General features: G+C 45.7%; 1 protein-coding gene across 2 annotated transcripts in view; it reads left to right on the top strand.

The window, feature by feature from the left end:
• The window catches only part of ZBTB17 (zinc finger and BTB domain containing 17), a 30,285-nt gene that overhangs the window by 646 nt on the left and 10,674 nt on the right, over nt 1-18,965 (top strand). For both annotated transcript variants that reach the window (XM_032650851.1, XM_032650847.1), the window contains exon 2: nt 1,664-1,750. The gene's annotated coding sequence lies outside the window, so the exon portion shown is untranslated. The remainder of the gene's footprint in view (nt 1-1,663; nt 1,751-18,965) is intronic.

Below are 18,965 nucleotides of genomic sequence, written 5' to 3'. Positions count from 1 at the left end.
TGGTTCCACAGACAGTGGTTCAGCTCTTGATAGATTCTGAGGAGAGAGAGTGATCCGGACTGGCGTAGTGGTTAAAAAGTTTAAACTGTGGAGCCTGGTAGCCAGGTTTGAATCCCGACTCTGTGCTTGCCAACTGTGTCCTTCGTTAGTCTCTCGCTCCCTGTCACGGTTTCCTCATCCTTAAAGCAGAGTTGAGAATAAAACCTGCTTCCTAAGATGGTTATAAAGATTAAATGAGGTAATATGTGTAAAGTACTGAGAACGCTTCCTGGCACAAAGTAAACGCTGTATGTGTTTGTTGCTGTTATCTTTCGTATCAGCATCGTCAAACAGAGCTCAGAGATTCATGTGGGAGACATACAGATACATAGGCAATTCTGATATGATGGAAGAAAAGCAGAAAAGTTCTCGCTCTGGAAACACTGAGTAGAGGCACCTCACTCAGTCTAGGTGAATCCAGGGAGGCTTCTGTTCCTCAGGAAACTGAGACCTGAAGGATGCTTGGGGAGCGCGGGCAGGAAAGAGGGAGAGTATTCTCAGTTGAAGATAGAGTTTGTGAGAAAGCTGGGAAGCCAGTGTAATAATTAAATGAAGTTTTCTGCCTAGAGACAGAGATTAGAGGTAAGACTAAAGAGGCGTCTGGTCTGGTCCTAGGGGGCCCTCCCCACTTTTCTTTTTTTTTTTTTTTTTTGGCCACCACGTGGCATGCGGGATCCTTAGTTCCCTGACCAGGGATCGAACCCGTGTCCCCTGCAGTGGAAGCAGTAGAAGCTGGAGTCTTAACCACTGGACCACCAGGGAAGTCCCCTAGAGGGCCTTTTAAACTTAGCTGTGGACTTGAAATTTTAGGTTAATGGGACTCCATTTAAAACTCAGATTTGTGGGCTAGAAAGATCACTCTAGTTAAAGAACGTATTAAAGGGAGTGGGCCCGGAGGCCAATTAAGAGGTTACTAGAACTATCAGGTGAGAAACGAGGGTGGACTTGAGTTAGATTAGAGGCAGAAGGTGAGGAGAGATGTTTTGGAGGTAGACTTGGCCAAAGTTGGTGATTACTTAGATGAGGGGTTTAGAGGCAGGGAGGAGTCAGGTTGACCCCACACGTTTGGCTGGTGGCTCGTGGTGCGGCTCAGTGGGATAGGGGGCAGGATTGGGGGCAGGTCTGAGGAGGGAAGATAAATTTCGTTTTGAACATGTTGAAAGTAGGTGCCTGTAAAACGTCCAAGTGGAGCTGTCCAGTGGTGATCTAGCATCCAGCGAAGGTCACTAAAGTTGTGGGCAGGGATGTGTCACCTGGGTGAGGGTCTGGAATGAGAAGCACGGTGTCTGGGACATCCCGGAGGAATGCTAACGCTGTAATGATACTTGGACACAGCCTCATTGCTTTTGCTTGTCGACCTCGTGTTATGTCTTTCGGTCAGCAGGCGTTCCTGAGTGTAGGGAATGGCACTGGCTTTATTGATCTTTGTGTCTCAGATGTCCAGCACAGGGGCTGGCGTGCAGCAGGCCAGTAACAATCCAATTTAACGCTTACTGAACACTTTGTGCCAGGCTCTGTGCTCAGTGCTCTGCATTTGCCTGTGCTTGGTGGATGAAAGGGCAGCTCTTAGGGAGCGGGTACCCTGCAGTTTCTCATCAGTTTTTCTACTTGGTCTTCGATTCAGGTAATGAGCTGGAGGAGGAGCGCCAAGCTGGAGTTGCCCCAGACAAACTGTCAGAACAGAGTAGCCTGGGCTACTTGGAAATCTGAGGTATGTCTGTAATACTCAAAGATGAAACAAACCAGGAGGTCAGTTTGTTTGTCCTTCTTCTCTAGGCTCAATGTGATTCAAATCACCCTTTCAAGATAGCTTTTTCTTTAAAATTATACAGTAATGACAAAATCCTAGTTAGTTTGGTTGGGAGAATGTTGATAACATTATTGTCGTTTTACTAACAAAGATCATGCTAGGTTAATCCCTGGGCAATGTTCACACCTTGTTTTAAGTAAGTACAAACCAAAATGCTCCAAAATACAGTGGCTGAAAGGAAATAGAAATTTATTCCTCGCTCCTTCAGAGACTGGAAGTAGGCAGTCCAGAGCTGGTCAGGGCAGCTCACTCTGTTCCATGAAGTTATCCAGACACAGAGTTTCATTGATCATGTGGCTCTCCTTGCTCAAACCCAGTCTTCCATCTCATGGACTAAGCTGGCTGCTCTAGCTCCTGCCATCACGGATGCACTCTGTCTGGCAGAGAGGGAAAGACAGAGTGGGGAGCACACGCTCATTCCTTTTAAGGTTCTAATGTTTAGAGATACATATTTTTGTACAGCGTGTCCCCAAACACAAGCATCTGGTGTACAACCAAAGGAGGAATCACGACTATTCCAGTGCTAGAGAGAAAGCTGGCTGACAGAACCTGCTCTGTCCCCAGTGTGACTAGATTGCTGGCTTTGGGGGTTGGGCCCAGCCCAAGGGAAGTCCACTGCACTGGTGAAAGAGGGCGGGGTGTGTTTCCCAGACCTCTGGGTCTCCAAGGCAGGCTCCCCTGGCTTTGGGTAGTTTGTGTTGCTTGGGCCCAGAGAGTCCAGGCTTGTTTACTCATTCAGTGTTTTCTGTGCCTGACGTGTCAGACACTGCGCTGGGGGCTCGGGATGTGAAGATAAGTGAGACTGGATCCTGGGAGCAAGGAGCTCTTAGCCACATGGGTGATCACAGTACAACACAAGGAACACCACAGATACCTGTTCAAAAGTATGTGGTGTACAGAAGGAGGATGACTGACGTTGGAAGGCTGTACTGAGGTGGTGAAGATTCAGAGTACATAACATGTTTTGGATTGATGACTATAAAGGTCCCCTCAGATAGAGGCGGCAAGGACTCTGGAGTTGGGTGTGAATCCCTGCTTCCCTGGTTAGTGGCTCTCTGTCCTGAGGGTCAGTTACTTCATTCCTCTTCCTCAGTTTCCTCATCTGTAAAATAGGGATAACAATGTTTACTTCAGAGAACTGTTTTGAGAATTATGTGAGGTCAAGCAGGTAATTCACGGGATCTGCTGTGAACATGTCAGTTCCCTCCTGCTGCAAGGTGTAGGGTGGTTCGAAGCTAGAGAGACACGTTAGGATTGCGGTTGAAGAACACCCAGACCGATAGGGAATCCAGGTTGCAGTCTGTCCCTCTCGAGGCAGGAATTATCCAGGTTGTACGCAGAGGATCAAGGACTGCTCTGCGCACTCCCTGTTTTTCTCAGGAGTTCCACCAATGTTCTAATTAAAGTTGTCAACCTGGATTCTCAGAGACCATATTCTGAAAGCTCTGGTGAGGGGTCCTTTGGGAAGGAAAGGATTCCCTCTGCCTGGTTAACTCCTTCAAGCTCAAATGCTTCTGGGAAACCTTCTCCCAGCCCTACTCACCCCTGCACCCCCGCCCCAGCTGAGTTTGGAGCCCCTCCTCTGTGATTTCTTAGCATCCTGCAGTACTTTTTTTTTTGGCTGCATTGGGTCTTTGTTGCTGTGTGCGGCCTCTCTCTAGTTGCCGCAAGTGGGGGCTACCCTTCGTTGTGGTGCATGGACTTCTCATTGTGGTGGCTTCTCTTGTTGTGGAGCACGGGCTCTAGACACGCGACTTCAGTAGTTGTGGCGCGTGGGCTCATTAGCTGTGGCTCTCGGGCTCTAGAGCACAGCCTCAGTAGTTGTGGCGCGCGGGGTTAGTTGCTCCGCAGCATGTGGGATCTTCCCGGACCAGGGCTCGAACCCATCTCCCCTGCATTGGCAGGAGGATTCTTAACCATTGCACCACCAGGGAAGCCCCTCGGAGTACATTCTTACCTCCTATGATGATCATAGGTTTTCTTGCCTGTCTCCCTGTGAGACCACCAGCAGCTTGTGGGCAGAGACAGGGTCTTATTTCTTCTGGTATTCCCACTGGGTAGGTCATTTCCTGGCACGCAGTTGGTGCTCAGTAAACATTGTTGGATGAATGGATGATCGGCCAGTGGGACTGGAGAGACCTCCAGTGTGATGAGGGTTTGGCATACTATTAATGAAGGAGAGGACAACCCGATGGTTTGTTTGGTGTTTGGGTGTAATACGGGGTGTGGACATGGTGAACTACGACCTAAACTAGGAGAGTCTAGGTCAGAGATAGTTTCTCTGTCTTTCTTTTTCCAGTAGAGCAGTTGACATTATTGCCATTTGGGGCTTAGTGAGTCTTTGTCTTGGGGGCCGTGCTGTGCACAGGATGCAAGTAGCATCCCTGGCCTCTGCCCACAGATGCCAGTAGCCCCCACCTACCTCCAGCTATGGCAGCTGAAAATGTCTCCAGAGGAGGCTATACGTCTCCTGGGGCAAAATTGCCCCCAGCTAAGAACCCCTGAGGTACAGGGTGCTGGTTAGAAGCATGAACTTCTAAGCCAAGCACACCTGAGCTGGTCCTTATACTTACTAGCTGTGTGCCTTTGGGCAAAGTACTTGACCTCTCTTAAGCCTCCACTTCCTCGGGTGTGAAGTGGAGATAATGATGACCTCACACTAACTTTATTGGGTGGAATTATTAATGAGGTAATGCATGTAAAATGCTTAGTCAAGTCCTTGACTCCATAATTGGTAACCAGCATTATTATGTGTTAGGAGAGGATGACCCTGTGAGGGTCAAGAAAGAAAGTGTGCAGAGTTGAGGAAGAAAACAATGTTTAGGACAGGAATACATGCATGAGGTCCAAAAATCAGAAGGTTCTAACAAAAGTACTGGGGAAAGTAAGTCACCCTCCACGCGTGACCCGGTTCCCCTCCCAGATAACTATTAACAGCGTTTGTGTGTCGTGCCCGGGCTCTTCCTTGCATATATATGTCTGTATGTTTTTATAGGGAGGACCATTTTTAAGTGCCAAATGGCCTGGTTTTGTTGCACATATACTGAACCTTCCATTTAGAACGCTGAAAGGGCAGCCTCTGTGGGCAGAGCTTCAGTTTTAACAGTTTGCCACAGAAGAGAGCAGGTGGCCCACTCTCTACCGTCCTGGAATTCCCCCAAGATGGTGCCACGTGGGTGGCACGGAGGTACTCAGACATGGTGTCTGGCAGGGTAACAGGCACCACAAAAGGGAGGGACCCCAACCTTAGAGGAAATGAAAAACTCCCAGTACCTTTTGTGCACAAAGCATATTGTCCTGGCCACATTTTTAAATGATTGAAATCATAGAGGTCACAAAGAGCAGGCATTTTAGCACCGAGTGCTTTCAGCATTTGCTGCAGACGTGTGTGTTGAGTGTCAGCATAGGTGCCTGGCACTCTCGGAGGTCCTCATGGGTGTCAGTAGCTCAACAGTCCAAGGACCAATTAAGATTGACCTCAATAATGTAGTCACAGATACCTACAGAAAACCAGAGCATGGGCTCTTCCATTCAAACCTGCTTGTTATGAATTGGAGAGATCAGCCTTGAGCTTCAAAGGAAGGAAGCAAAGGGCATGGTTAGAATTGAGAGTTGTTCACTCATGTCTAAACCGCAGAATGCAAAGCCTCAGAGGTGGCAATTCCAGCTGAGAGTAGGGACCTAGCCCGAAGGGAGGCTTGGTGGGTTCATTGTAACATCAAAAACATACTCAGCTTCTGGTCTTAAAAGGTCTGGCAGCAGAACCTGTTCTCCTCACCCCACCCGCACTACTTCCTGTACTGGCCGATTAATCTAAGCAGTAATTTTCCTGTCCTGAATGGAAGGCTCCAGGGTTCAGTGGGAAGTTGTATCTCTCCGGCTTTGGCTTCAGAGCCAGGTGGTGAAGCACTTCTCATTACTATAGTCTCAGGGCTGGGTGGGCCCCTGTCAGGGACTTTCCTGGTTTAGTGTAACTCAGTCAGCTGCCCAAGTTAATGCTTCAAATCATTGCTTAAAGTCAGAAGGAACATTGTTTAATTTTGTAAATTGTCTTTTTAAATATTGAGTAGATACAAAAGAATACTGTACCATATAAAGGAAAAGGATACAAGGAACACCCATGTACCCATCACCCAGTTTACAAAAAAGAATGTTACCATTACCTTTGGAGTGCCCCTCCCTGATCCTGTCCCATTCCCACCCCCACCTAATCACTGAATTTGGCTTTTATCATTCTCTTGCTTTTCTATTTTTTACTTTTTTTTTTTTGGCGGTGCCAAGCCTGCTTGTGGGATTTTAGTTCCCTGACCAGGAATTGAACCTGGGCCACAGCCGTGAAAGTTCTGCATCCTAACCACTGGACCGCCAGGGAATTCCCACCTCTAGCTTTTCTTTATAGTTTTACCACATGTGTTTGTATTGCTAAGCAATGTATTGTTTAATTTTGCATGTTTTTGAACTAAATAAATCATTGTGTTATTTTTCAGTGATCTAAATTTTTTCCTTAACATATGTTCTTGAGATTAAGCCATGTTACATATAGGTGTATTTCATTTTCACTGATGAATTATGTTCCATTGTATGAGAACATATCCTTTCTGTTATTGATGGACATTTGATTTGTTTCCAGTATTTTGCTGAGACAGACAATGATGCTGTGACCATTCCTGGGACACACGTGTATAGCCTCTCAGGGTACACCCCTGGGAGGAGGACTGGAACACAGGGTGCATGCATCTTCAATTTGACCAAATAATACCAAATAGTTTCCAAAGTGGTTTCCCCAATTTACACTTCAACCGACAATTCTGTTTGCTTCACATCCTCCAAACAATGGTATTATCACATTGAAAAATTTTTACTAACCTGTTGGAAGGTTAGTGATACCTTATATGGTTTTTTCTTTTTTAATAAATTTATTTTGTTTATTTATTTTTGGCTGCATTGGGTCTTCGTTGCTGCACGCGGGCTTTCTCTGGTTGCGGTGAGCGGGGGCTAGTCTTCCTCGTGGTGCGTGGGCTTCTCATTGCGGTGGCTTCTCTTGTTGCGGAGCACGGGCTCTAGGTGCCCGGGCTTCAGTAGCTGTGGCTCACGGGCTCTAGAGCACAGGCTCAGTAGCTGTGGTGCACAGGCTTAGTTGCTCCGCGGCATGTGGGATCTTCCCAGACCAGGGATCGAACCTGTGTCTCCTGCATTGGCAGGTGGATTCTTAACCACTGTGCCACCAGGGAAGCTCCCTCGTGGTTTTGATTTGCATTTTCATGATTATTAGTGTGTTGAGCATCTTTTCATGCATTAATGGATCATTCAGGTTTCAGCTTCTCTGAAACAACTGCTTAAATCTTTTGCTCATTTTTTTTAATTGAATTGTTTGTCTTTTTATTTATATGTAGACTTTTTTTCTTGTTTTTTGTTTTGATACTAATCCTTTGTCAGTTAGATGTGTTGTAATTATCCACTTGCAGTTTGTGGCTTGTCTTGTCACTCTAGCTTTTTTTTTAATGAAAAGAAATTCTTTTTTTTTTTTAATTAATTAATTATTTGGCTGCGTTGGGTCTTTGTTGTGGTGTGTGGGCTTCTCATTGTGGTGGCTTCTCTTGTGGAGCACAGGCTCTAGGCGTGTGGGCTTCAGTAGTTGTGGCATGCAGGCTCAGTAGTTGTGGCTCACAGGCTTAGCTGCTCTGCGGCATGTGGGATCCTCCTGGACCAGGGCACGAACCTGTGTCCCCTGTATTGGCAGGCAGATTCTTAACCACTGCACCACCAGAGAAGTCCCCAATGAACAGAAATTCTTAATTTTAATGTCATTTATCAATTTTTTAATAGTTAGCACTATTTGTTTCTTTTTAAGAAGTTCCTACTTCAAGTTTATAAAGGTATTCCCCCATATATTGTCTTCCAAACATTTTATGATTTTGCCTTTTACATTAAGTTCTTTAGTCTGTTTATAATTATTTTTGTGTATGGTGTGAGATAAGGAGCTAATTTCTTTTTCCTTTTTTTAAAATAAGCACATCAGATTGTCCCAGTACTATTTATTGAAAAAATATATCCCTTTCTTGTGGGTCTTTAATGTCACCAGTAACCATTATCATACATCAGGTGTCCACAAATAGATGGGTCTGTTTCTGGCCTCTTTACCATCTATTCTCTATCTGTGTGCCAGTATCACACTGACTTAATTTCTAAGTTTTCATATAATAATTCTTGGTATCTGGTAAGGCTTTGGCCATTTGCTTTTCCATCTTCATTTTAGATTGTGCTTATCAAATTCATAAAAATTGTTGGAGTCTTTTATTAGAAGACTCTTTGAATTTTATTAGAATTGAATTTATTACATATCAATTTGGATAGAGTTGACATTTTTATGATATTGATCTTCTGATCCACGAATATGGTATATCTCTCAATTTACATAACTTAGCAAATTCTAACATTAGTCAGTGTTTTTACACTTTACTCTCAAGCAGTTAGGACCTTAATTCACTTTAATTCCTAGCACTCCCTCCTCAACTTTTATTCTATAGGTGTGTATGTTCTTTTTCAATTTTAGAAGACGTCATTTGTTCAGTATTTGTTTAGATTTACTTATTTCTTACTTACTACTCTAGTTGGTCCTCACTCCTTCTTGCATTTAATACTTTCATTCTGGGATCACTTTTTAGCTACCTGAAGTGTACCTTTTATAATGTGTGAATTTGGGCTGTAGTCCATTTGGGGGCCATCTAACGGTTACAGATTCTCCCAGGGAGAATTTTATACCCCTCCATTTGGTGCCAAGATTTCATATAGGCTTTTTTTGTGCCATCTTCTTTCCACTAAGATATAACCCTTTGGGACCAGCTTTATTCTGGAGGGCCCTCCCGAGAGACCTCCCTTCTTGGCAGCAGGGGGAGAACTTGAGCTCGCTCAGTTCTGCAGATGCCCTCGCTGCCCACCCTTATAGCTCCATTTGCTCTCTGGGTTCCAGCTTTTGCTTAAGTTTGTTTCATCTGTCAGTATTCCTTACTGACTTGCCAGTTCTTCGATGCATTTTAAAAGATGTCAAACCATTTTCTTCAGTATTTGTAGCCATTTGTAATGCGAGCCAGCCAGGGTACCTGGTGTGCCGTGCTTCCAGAAATTAAGATGCTTCAGAGTTTCAATTTTGTGTTTCATTTGGCAGCAACAAATTCTGCAGGTTAGAACTAAGACTTAGTAATGTTCACTTCTGACTTTTTTTTATAACATGTTTTGTGACACTGATTAGTATAAGGAAAGGGAGTTGGTAAGTGCCAATTAATGACAGAGAATTTGCCCTTTTGGGACAGACTAAGGACCTGGTGAACCCAGAATTCCGTGTCTGTCCACAGAAGTTTTGTCCTTGTTTAAAGTGAAAAGAGGACAGCTTGTAGAATGTGGTGGACTTTGGCCTTGAATCTGGGCATGTCATTGAGACCTGGGTCGGATGACAACCCCTCTAAGCCTCATTTTGCTCATCTGCAATGGGGGTGATCATATTAATACCCTCCCAGAGGACTGTCGTGGGTATGGATGAGGTAGCATGTATATATGAAACACTTTGCAGGCAGGTTGCCACAGCAGCTACTCCAGTTACTCCCTTAGTGGCCCCTGTTAGACGTGTGCTCTCCACAGGTCGCTGCCCTTGGGAAACAGCGAGCCTACTATTTCTCTCGGCAGTAACCTCCCCTCAAGCATTTAGCATGGTGGGACTTATTATTATCAAGACTGTGTTTTCTCTAGATGCAGTCCCACAGTCCCACCCACAGTCCTTTACCAGGACTCACGATTTCCTTACAGCTGGGTAATACCCCATCAGGCTGGGAAATTGTAGCCTCTGTATGGGACTGTCTGATCAGTTACTTATATCCAAGCATTAATTTGTACCTAACCAGTGAATGTATTTAGAACTTACATCGGTATTGACAGGTCTGACCCAGTGTACCGCCTTCTGCTTCTCCTCGCTGGGGACATACACTGACCTACAGTGGAAACTCAGTCTCTTCAGTCTTTGCAATTTGAAATTGGAAGTGGTAACTTGTACTTATTCATATTCGATTATTAGTGAGGTTGAACATCTTTTTTCTGTATCGAGTATATTGACCACTCGTATTTCTTCTTTTGGGAATTGCCTGTTCATTTCTCTGACTCATTTTTCTGTTGGGAGATTTCTTTCTTGTTGTTTAATTTTAATAACAGCTTTATTGAGACAGTCACATACCATACAATTCACCTATTTTAAGTGTGCGGTTCAGTGGCTTTTAGTTTAGTCACAGAGCTGTGCAGCCGTCACCACCAGAACATTTTCATCGTCCCCAAAAGGAGCCCACAGCCCATTAGCGGTCACTCCCCATTTACCTCTATCTCCCCCAGACCTAGGCAACCACTTTCTATCATTATGGATTTACCTGTTCTGGGCATTTCATATAAATGGAATCACGCAACTTGTAGCCTTTTGTGGCTGGCTTCTTTCACGTAGTACAATATTTTCAATGTTCGTTCAGGTTGTAGCACATATCAGTACTTTTCTTATTGTCAAATAATACTCTATTGTATGGATATACCACGTTTTATTTATCCATTCATTAGTTAATAGACATTTGGGCTGTTTTGACCTTTTGACTATTATGAATAACTCTGCTGTGAACACTTGTCTACAAGTTTTGTGTGGATGTACGTTTTCATTGTTGACTAATTTTAAGAGCCTTTTATATATCAGGACTATTAACCCTTATTTTCCATATAGGCTGTAAACATTTTCCCCCAGTTTATATTTGCATTTGGGAAGTTGAGAAGATAAGGGTAGAAATGTGAATGAAACAGAACATTTAGGTTTCTGACCAGTCTTTCATACCCCTAAGAATTAAGTTTGTGTACCCTCACTTCCCCACCCTAGTCCCCATAAGCAGCGCCTTGGGGCTGGCTGGCTTCCTTACATGGCCGTGCGGGTGCTCTCTCTGTCTCTCTTTCTCTGTGTCTCTGTCTCTCAGCCTGCCTGCCCTAGAACCAGGCAGCACTTAGGGTGGTTTCCAAGTTTCTCTCAGACGCTCGCACTTCAAAATAGCTGGCTGAAAAACCGCCAGGGTTGCAAGTCATCCATTAAAAGGCCTCACGCTGCTGCAGGTGGTGGGTGGGAGGGGCAGGAGGTCCGCAGCACTGTTTCTTCAAGGGCCAGCGCTGGGGCCTGAGCTGCTTCTAATCCTCCCAGGGCTGCTGTCCAAACACTCTCTTCGGGAGCGACACCCAGCATCTGGATTTGAGTAGCCTCACAGTTTTAAGAAATCCTTGGAAATTGAGACATTGAATTCTTGACCACTTTCTGTCCAGGCCTATCTTAAGTTTTTGAGGTCTCCTAGAATATTCCTCTAAAATATCCTCTTACACATTTAGTTTTTGCCCAGTCAAGTTTTACAGAATATTAACTTTAGTTTAATCCTATTTGGAATAGTAAATGTACAACTTGACGTTGGCTTATATAGTTCATAGATGTTCGTATATAGTTTGTAGTTGATGTTCGTGTCCTATATGTTCATATTCATAGTTCATGTTCATAGTTGGAAATCTTAAGATTTCCAATATAGGGAAAGTTTTAGATGAAAAAAAAACTCTGCTAAATGCTAGATAAATATCTCATTTTTATTGTCATTCACATGGTGTCTGTTATACTTCAAATGCATGCATTTGTAATCTTATTAATGAAATCATTTACTCAACATTTATTAAATCTTAACAGTAGAAGGGACCTTCACAGTTACTAATTGTAATGAGGAAACAAACCCAGAAAAAGTCAGTCACATGAAAAGCATGTGCTACGTTGAAGTCCATATACATCTGCCTCCTAATAATTAGTATTCAACCTACTTTTTTCTTTTGCTTTGGATTCTTGATCTTAACTAATACCATGGGACAACTAATCCTTCCTTTGGACTTGTTATAGTCTATCCTCTTCCTCAATGAAAGCCTCGTTGCTCCTCCAAAATCATCATGTTCTTTGTAGAAAGAAGTTAGTGGGACTTCCCTGGTGGCGCAGTGGTTAAGAATCCACCTGCCAGTGCAGAGGATACGGGTTCAATCCCTGGTCCGGGAAGATCCCACACACCACAGAGCAGCTAAGCCCGTGCGCCACAACTACTGAGCCTGCTCTCTAGAGCCCACGAGCCACAACTACTGAAGCCTGTGCGCCTAGAGCCCATGTTCCACAACAAGAGAAGCCACCGCAATGAGAAGCCCACGCACCACAATGAAGAGTAGCCCCTGCTCTCCGCAACTAAAGCCCGCACACAGCAATGAAGACCCGACACAGCCATAAATAAATAAATAAATAAATAACTTTTTTTAATTAAAAAGAAAGAAGGTAGCTTTTGCCTTCAAGTACAAAGCACCTCTGCCTTGCCTTATGGTTACGGTTGAGTGGAATAAGCATTGCAGTTTGCAGGGCCTTTTCCTGATCTTTTTTCAGGTTGAAGCTTTATCTGTCGTGGGTGCCTGGGTTACTGATGAGATTTTACGTCCATTTTTAGAAGATAGGGCCGGGAGGAGAGCATTGGGTTCCCCATTTTCCTGTAATAGATCCATGTTGCTGGCATTGGTTTATATGTAGTCATAAAAGAATGATGATGGCCAGCGGCAGCTCTGTGAAGTGGAAACTTTTACTATCATCTGCATTTTACAGAAAGGGAATTGAGGTGCAGAGATTTAAGAACTCTTGCCCCAGGGACTTAACCAGCTTTGGCTGGATTCCAAGGCAGGGGTTTTAACCGGATGTGGGGAGTCAGTCAGCCCCCTGAGTGTGTGTGACTCTCCCAGGAGAGGCCTTCAGTGCCTTCGAAGTGTCGGAGGGGTTCATCTGGGTCTGGAAAAGGCTACCAGCTGCTCTTCTAGGGGATTTTCCATTTTGTCCCCTTAAGGAATTTTTGCTCATCATGTTTTCCCGAATGACACATTCTTTGTGCAAATTATCATAATTTTCCATTTCCCTTATGAGAAGTTTTTCCTGTTGAGAAGTTTTCAGTCACCAAGTCTTGTAGAGAATGTCTGAAAGGTTTTACGGTGAATAGAAACAAAGAAACTCTGACTTTGTGGACATTTTCTTTTTTTCTCTCTTTTTTCTTTCTTCCCTCCTTCCCTCCTTGTTTTACTTTCTCAGTTTTAATATTTTAATAGATAACATTTACAAATGGTAAAACAAAACAAACAAACAAAAAATCCAGAAAGGATACAGAGTGAAAAGTGTAAGTCCTTTCCACCCTTCCCCTGCTGCTCTGAGGGGATCCCCGTTACCACTTTCTTGTATGTCCCTCCAGAGATGTGGGTGTTTTCTTTGAAACGTGAGTAAGAGGTAGGAATTCTCAGCCTGGGATGTGGTTTTGGACAAGCAGCATGGCCCAGCTTCTCCCAGGAAGGGTCGGATACTAAATATTAAGGGACGTTGAGGCACTCGAGGAAGAGGTACTGAAAACCTTCAAAGGATGTTATAATATTCAGCAGGAGGGCCGCTTGCACAGGCTGCTCAGAAAGATCCACAGTAATTGTGTTGGATTCTGGGCACCAGCCAGATCTTCCTGGTGTCAGCGAGGGGTGACGTTGTCCCATTCTTCACGTCCTGAGGGTCCAGCGCTGCGGGACTTCCTGAGTTGTTTTTCTGCTTCTGCTCTTGCCCCTTCAGCCTGTTCTCCATACTCATGCAGCCAGAGTGACCTTTCAGAAATGTGAGTCTAACCGTGGCTCTCTCTTGCTTAAACCCCTGGCGTGACTCCCATCAGCTGGGGATGAAGCTAAGTCCTGGTGTGATAGGTGTGGCCTCCAGCCTGTCCCTCCAGCTGCATTTCTCACCACTTTTTTCACTCACTTGTTAATCTCATGATGTGAAGCGTGCTGTTCTCCCCCGGCCCAGTCCCCAAGCATGCACACCACTCTCTGTCATGCATCCAACACCGTTGCTTGTGCTGATCTTTACCTGGACGCCCTTCCTGCCTTTGTTCATGTGTTTTTAGATGTACTAAGCACCACTTCCTTCCAGGTTGGCACTCAGTGGCACCTTTCAGCTCTCATCAGTGGGTAGTGACAGTCTGGGTCTTTCTCTCCGGGGGAAGGTCCTCGAGAGTGGGTGCCCAGACAGCCTTGGCCTTACTCCCCTTGGAGCCGCCAGCTCCCAGCAGGGCACCCGCACTAGGTAGTGCTCTGCAGTTGACTTTAAAGTACTGTCCACTACCCTGTCCCCTCAGCCCACCACATGCAAAGATTGGACCCCGAATCCATCTATATTTAACTTGAGTGGGTGATTCTTCCCAGGCTTGTTGCCCTAAGTCACACAATCACAAAGACCTGACAGCAGAAGTTTGAAGCCAGGTAGGAACAAAGTCCTTGTGCTTTTTTGTCACATTGGACTAGAATGTGGCTACCTTGGTCTCCAACTGCCTTCCCGAGGCCTTGACCAGCTGCCTTTTCCAAAAGGAGCCATGCGATTCACTGGTAAAGGGACTTCACTGGGATAACCTGGTTTGTTTTGTTTTAATTAATTCATTTTTTCCTTGTTTGTTTCACTGTGTATCAGTCACAGACTTTGTTAGAGAAAAAATACCTAATTCTACTTTTGCCGGGATTTGTGCAATACTCCCTGTTATTTATCTTCTTTAATCCTCACAGCCATTGTATATATGGTGGTTCTCCAGTTGAACGGGTGAGCAATCTAGAACTCAGGGAAGCTTGCTTGAGCCCCCGTTGGTAATATTGGAGCCAGGATTCAAATGCATGTGCTTTGAGTCTGAGTCCATACGTCTTGTCTCTTCTTTATACAATAATCTCTCCCAGGGTGGTCCCATTCCATCTTGTGGCAAAGACTAGAATGAAGTGAAGAGATCTGTTCAACCATCTCTGCTGTTGACATCTCAACCGTAATTGGCGAAAACAGAACTCTTGCTTTCCTCCCACTAAACCTTTGCTCCCACAATCATTCCTCACCTCAGTAAGTGGCACTGCCACTTGGCCAGGTTTCTCAGGCTAAAAATTTTGGTGTCATCCTTGACTCCTTTCTTTTCTCACAACCCACATCTACTTGATCAGCCATTATGTTGGCTCCACCAAAACATATCCCTAATCTACTTCTTTCCACCTCCACCTTGGTGGAGGCCACCTCCCTCTCTTGCTTCTTTCCTGGTGTTCCTATGTCCACGCTTGCCCCCTTGCAGTCACTCTTCTGCTCTCAACCCTCCTAGGGCACCCCAGCATACTTAGAACTCCAAAGCCTAACTGGCCTCTAAAACCCTGAGTGATCGCAGCCTCTCCTGCTGCCAACCTCAGCACTTCTCATCCTCCCACCCACTTCCTCCTTTTCAGGCACGCCGGCCCCTTTTGCCAAGGTCACACCTGTCTCAGGACCTTTGCATTTGCTCTACTTTGTACCTACTGTAATGGTCCCTGGGCTTATGGTAGCATGGCTCACTCTTCATTCTGGTCTTTGCTTAAATGTCACCTCCTCAAGAGAGGTCCTCCTTGACCCTTCTCTTAGATAGTTAATAGCCTCTGCCTCGGCTTGCTTTGGTTTTCTTCACAGCACTTAGTATGTGACATTATGTATTATATTGATTTATTACCTGTCTTCCCCGCCAGGCTCAAAGTGAGAATACTGCCCCTAAGGTGAGCACAGAGTAGGCACTCATGAAATGTTTGAGAAATCTTTGGTCTTTGTTTGTATCTGTTTCTTAATTCGTGGGCTGAGGACCCCTGGGGAATGCAGTATGTATGAGCAGTTGTGCGGCTATATCACACCACAGACCTTCTGTATGTTAGGGGGGATTTATCATTCACTCACATAGAACTGCTTCTCAAACACCTATTAGTGCTGTTGTGATTAATAGATGGGAAATTCATTTTTCATAGTGGTTTTTGTCTATATTTTTTCAGTTAACAAGCACCAAAAGTACAATGATCATTTCATGAGGGTCCACAGAATATTTTGACCTTGAGCTGGTCCTATTCAACAAGGCCAGGAATTGGTTCTATACCAGGCCTGTACCCCAACTTGATTTGAGGGCAAAGTCCTAGGGTAGGTGCTGTAAACAGCTGTAAGGAAGAAACAAGAAGTCGGCCTACCCAGCAATGAGTTTATTAAACTTGGTAGGGGAGTCCACCTACCAGTATAATTTCAGGCTGTGTCCATGTGCCACCACCACTCAGGGAGTACTGGGCAGAGGGGAGCAGGGGGGACGTTGGGAGAATGATCAGACCCCATGCCAGTCCCACATGTTCTGATTTTGTCTTTCTGGTAGCAAGGCCCTTGATTTATCCCGTGTCAAGCTTCAAGAGTCCCCAGAGCAAGTACTAGCATGATGGGTTCTAAACTGGCACAGGTGCTGGGATACAGGACACACTTTCTTCAGGGCCAGCCAGCCTTCCCGCTCAACCACGTTCCTAGAGCAGTGGGGTCCATCGGGGGTCAGGGAAAGGGATGTCCACTCCCTCTTCAGAAGTGTGGTTAAATTTAGAGATAGTACAAGTTGTATAGTTTGAAAAGCAAAGTCAGTAGCACAGTTTAATTTTATATTCAGACATTATTTTTAGATTTAGAAAAAAGTCAGTGTTATAAAAATAACACAAACTTCAAAGCAAACGGTACTGAATCTTGGCAGGGAGCATTCTGTAGAAGGAAGCAGTGGTTTTTCAGGGTGGGGGCCACTATTCAGGAGAAGATGAAACGTTTGGGGCTGTTAGGAAGGGCTGAGTCAGGTTTGTGTGTTTTTACAAAGTGGAAATGGACTTCTAAAAGTTTGAGAAACACAAGCTTAATATAAGAGCTGTGTTTGCTGGGCAAGGAAGAAAGTTCCAGTACGGTTGGTTTTGTTGATATTTGCTTCTCTGCCACGTTGCGCTGAAAAGGGACGGGTTGTCACAGCAGGTGGGTTGGTGGAGTCGAGCAGGTAGCTTTCATGTTTGCAGGGCTGGCCTGCTGGGAACTTCCGTTCCCTTGGCCTGAGTTTGTGTATGCCAGGTTGTGTACACGAGCCACCAGTATTTCTGGAAAATCAGGAACGCTGATCCCTGTCATCGCTCTCAGGTGCCTCGAGGCCCTTGGATGGCTGTCTCCTGTCCAGGCCTGCAACTGGCACAGCATGTTCTGGGAGCTGGGGACTGCTGTTCATCAAGATTGGAGGGCATCTCCTGGTGGTAGGCCAGTTGTTTCCTGGCTAATGGTTTCCCTCTGTGCAGCAGTTTGGAAATGCATGCAGTTCAGTGCTTGCTAATAACCTGGGCAATATTTCATGTTTGACAGGTGCCCATTTGACTCTGAGATGGAGTGTTGCTCTGTGGACCCACTGAGAGCTCTGGGCAGGTGCTCCAGCCTTCAGCCAGGAGCACCCTTGGGGTTTATGGAACAGTTGTTCAATATAAAGTGCTTCCCTGACAGAGAAAATTGCTCTGAGTGGTTCTTGCCCAGTGCCCCCCGTCTCTTCATGTTAATTGGGCTCCGGGATTTTTCCAGACTGCATTTAGAAGGAATAATGGGTTGTGATTACAACATCTAAACAAGGTTCAAGTCACCAAGTAGGGTTTTTTTGTTTTTGTTATTTTTTGTTTTGTTTTGGTTTGGGTTTTTTTTGCGGTACGCGGGCCTCTCACTGTTGTGGCCTCTTCCGTTGCGGAGCACAGGCTCCGGACGTGCAGGTTCAGTGGTCATGGCTCACGGGCCCAGCCGCTCCGCGGCATGTGGGATCTTCCCGGACCGTACGAACCCGTGTCCCCTGCATTGGCAGGCGGACTCTCAACCACTGCGCCACCGGGGAAGCCCACCAAGTAGTTTTTGAGTACACCCGAGGTGCCCAGCGTAAAAGGATATGTAGAAACCATCTGATGTGGTCTTTGGCCTAAAAAAATATATAGAGTCAGCATCTCTGCTTCCTGGTAACAGTCGTTTGCTGAGTGCTTACCACATGCCAGGCACTGGGCAGGCCCTTTGCTAAAGTTACCTAGCTTAATCCTGTAAAGAACGTGGGAAGTAGTCCCCCTGGCTCCACTATGCCAGAGGAGAGCTTTGCTGTAGGTCACCTGCGGGTGTGGTAGGAGGCAGGACCTGGAGGTGAGCCTACTTGGCTTTGGCCCCAGAGGCTCTGCTGCCTCCGTGGTGCCGAGCTGCCTCTCAAGTCCTAACTGTTGGAGGCAGCAGGGCGGAGCTTGGGGCCTGGTGTAGCCATGCTCTTAGTTTTTAGGTGATTGGACTGTGCCACACGTGGTGCCGTGCTGCTTGGCGTGTTGAAGACCCTCCATAAATGCCATTTTGTTGTTACTGTGGGGATCTGGGATTCAGGTTTTGTTGAGTTGAGCAGAGTGGATTTCACGACCCAGGGAGAAACTTTTCTCACGGCAGCAGTCTGTGTGTGGATGTTTTGGATCCGAAAGGCAAATGAGATGGATTGTGTTTTCTCCGGCGCTCCACCCCCCGTCACTCCTGTCCGCCTTTGCGGCTCTTTCCCCTCCTCAGGGCAGCCCTGGCCAGAGCGTCTGGGAACATGGTTGGAAACATCCCATCTCTGCACGGATTGAGTGTGGCACTTCTACCTCACTTTTTTCTTACTACAAATTTTGTTAAATTTTGAAAAATGTTCCCATATAAAAGTATATGAAATTCACATATTTAACTAATAAACCTAGGTGTATCCAAATGAAGAGAGGGCCCCCAGTGTCTCAGAGGACCCTCCTGTCCAGAGAGAACTGTTGCCCTGAAATAGTTTGTCAGTCATCCCCTTTGCTTTACAGTTTTACCATCTGTATCAGTTATCTCTTGCTGTAAGCAAACCACCTCGAAACTTAGTGTCTTTAACCATCAGCAGTTTATTATTTCTCCCCATTTTGTAGGTCGACTGGGCAGTTGTTTTTGTTCTACAAGGTGTTGAGGTCACTCGCGTGCCATCATTCAGCCGGTGGCTGGGCTGGAGCCCTGGCGCTGTCAGCTGGGACATCTCGGCTCTTCTTCAGGGGGCCCGTGCACATTGGTGTCTCCTCCAGGGCCCCTCCATGTGTTCTCTCCCCCACAACCGGAGCGCCCGGCCATCACTGCAGTGGGGTGGCTGGGTTCCAAGAAAGCAAAGCAGAATCTTCCAGACCTCTTAAGGGCCAGGCCTGG

This window comes from Phocoena sinus, chromosome 1 (genome assembly GCF_008692025.1).
Source record: "Phocoena sinus isolate mPhoSin1 chromosome 1, mPhoSin1.pri, whole genome shotgun sequence".
NCBI lineage: Eukaryota > Metazoa > Chordata > Mammalia > Artiodactyla > Phocoenidae > Phocoena > Phocoena sinus.
Note: the sequence above shows the minus strand (reverse complement) of the source record. Positions and strands in the feature narration are given on the sequence as shown.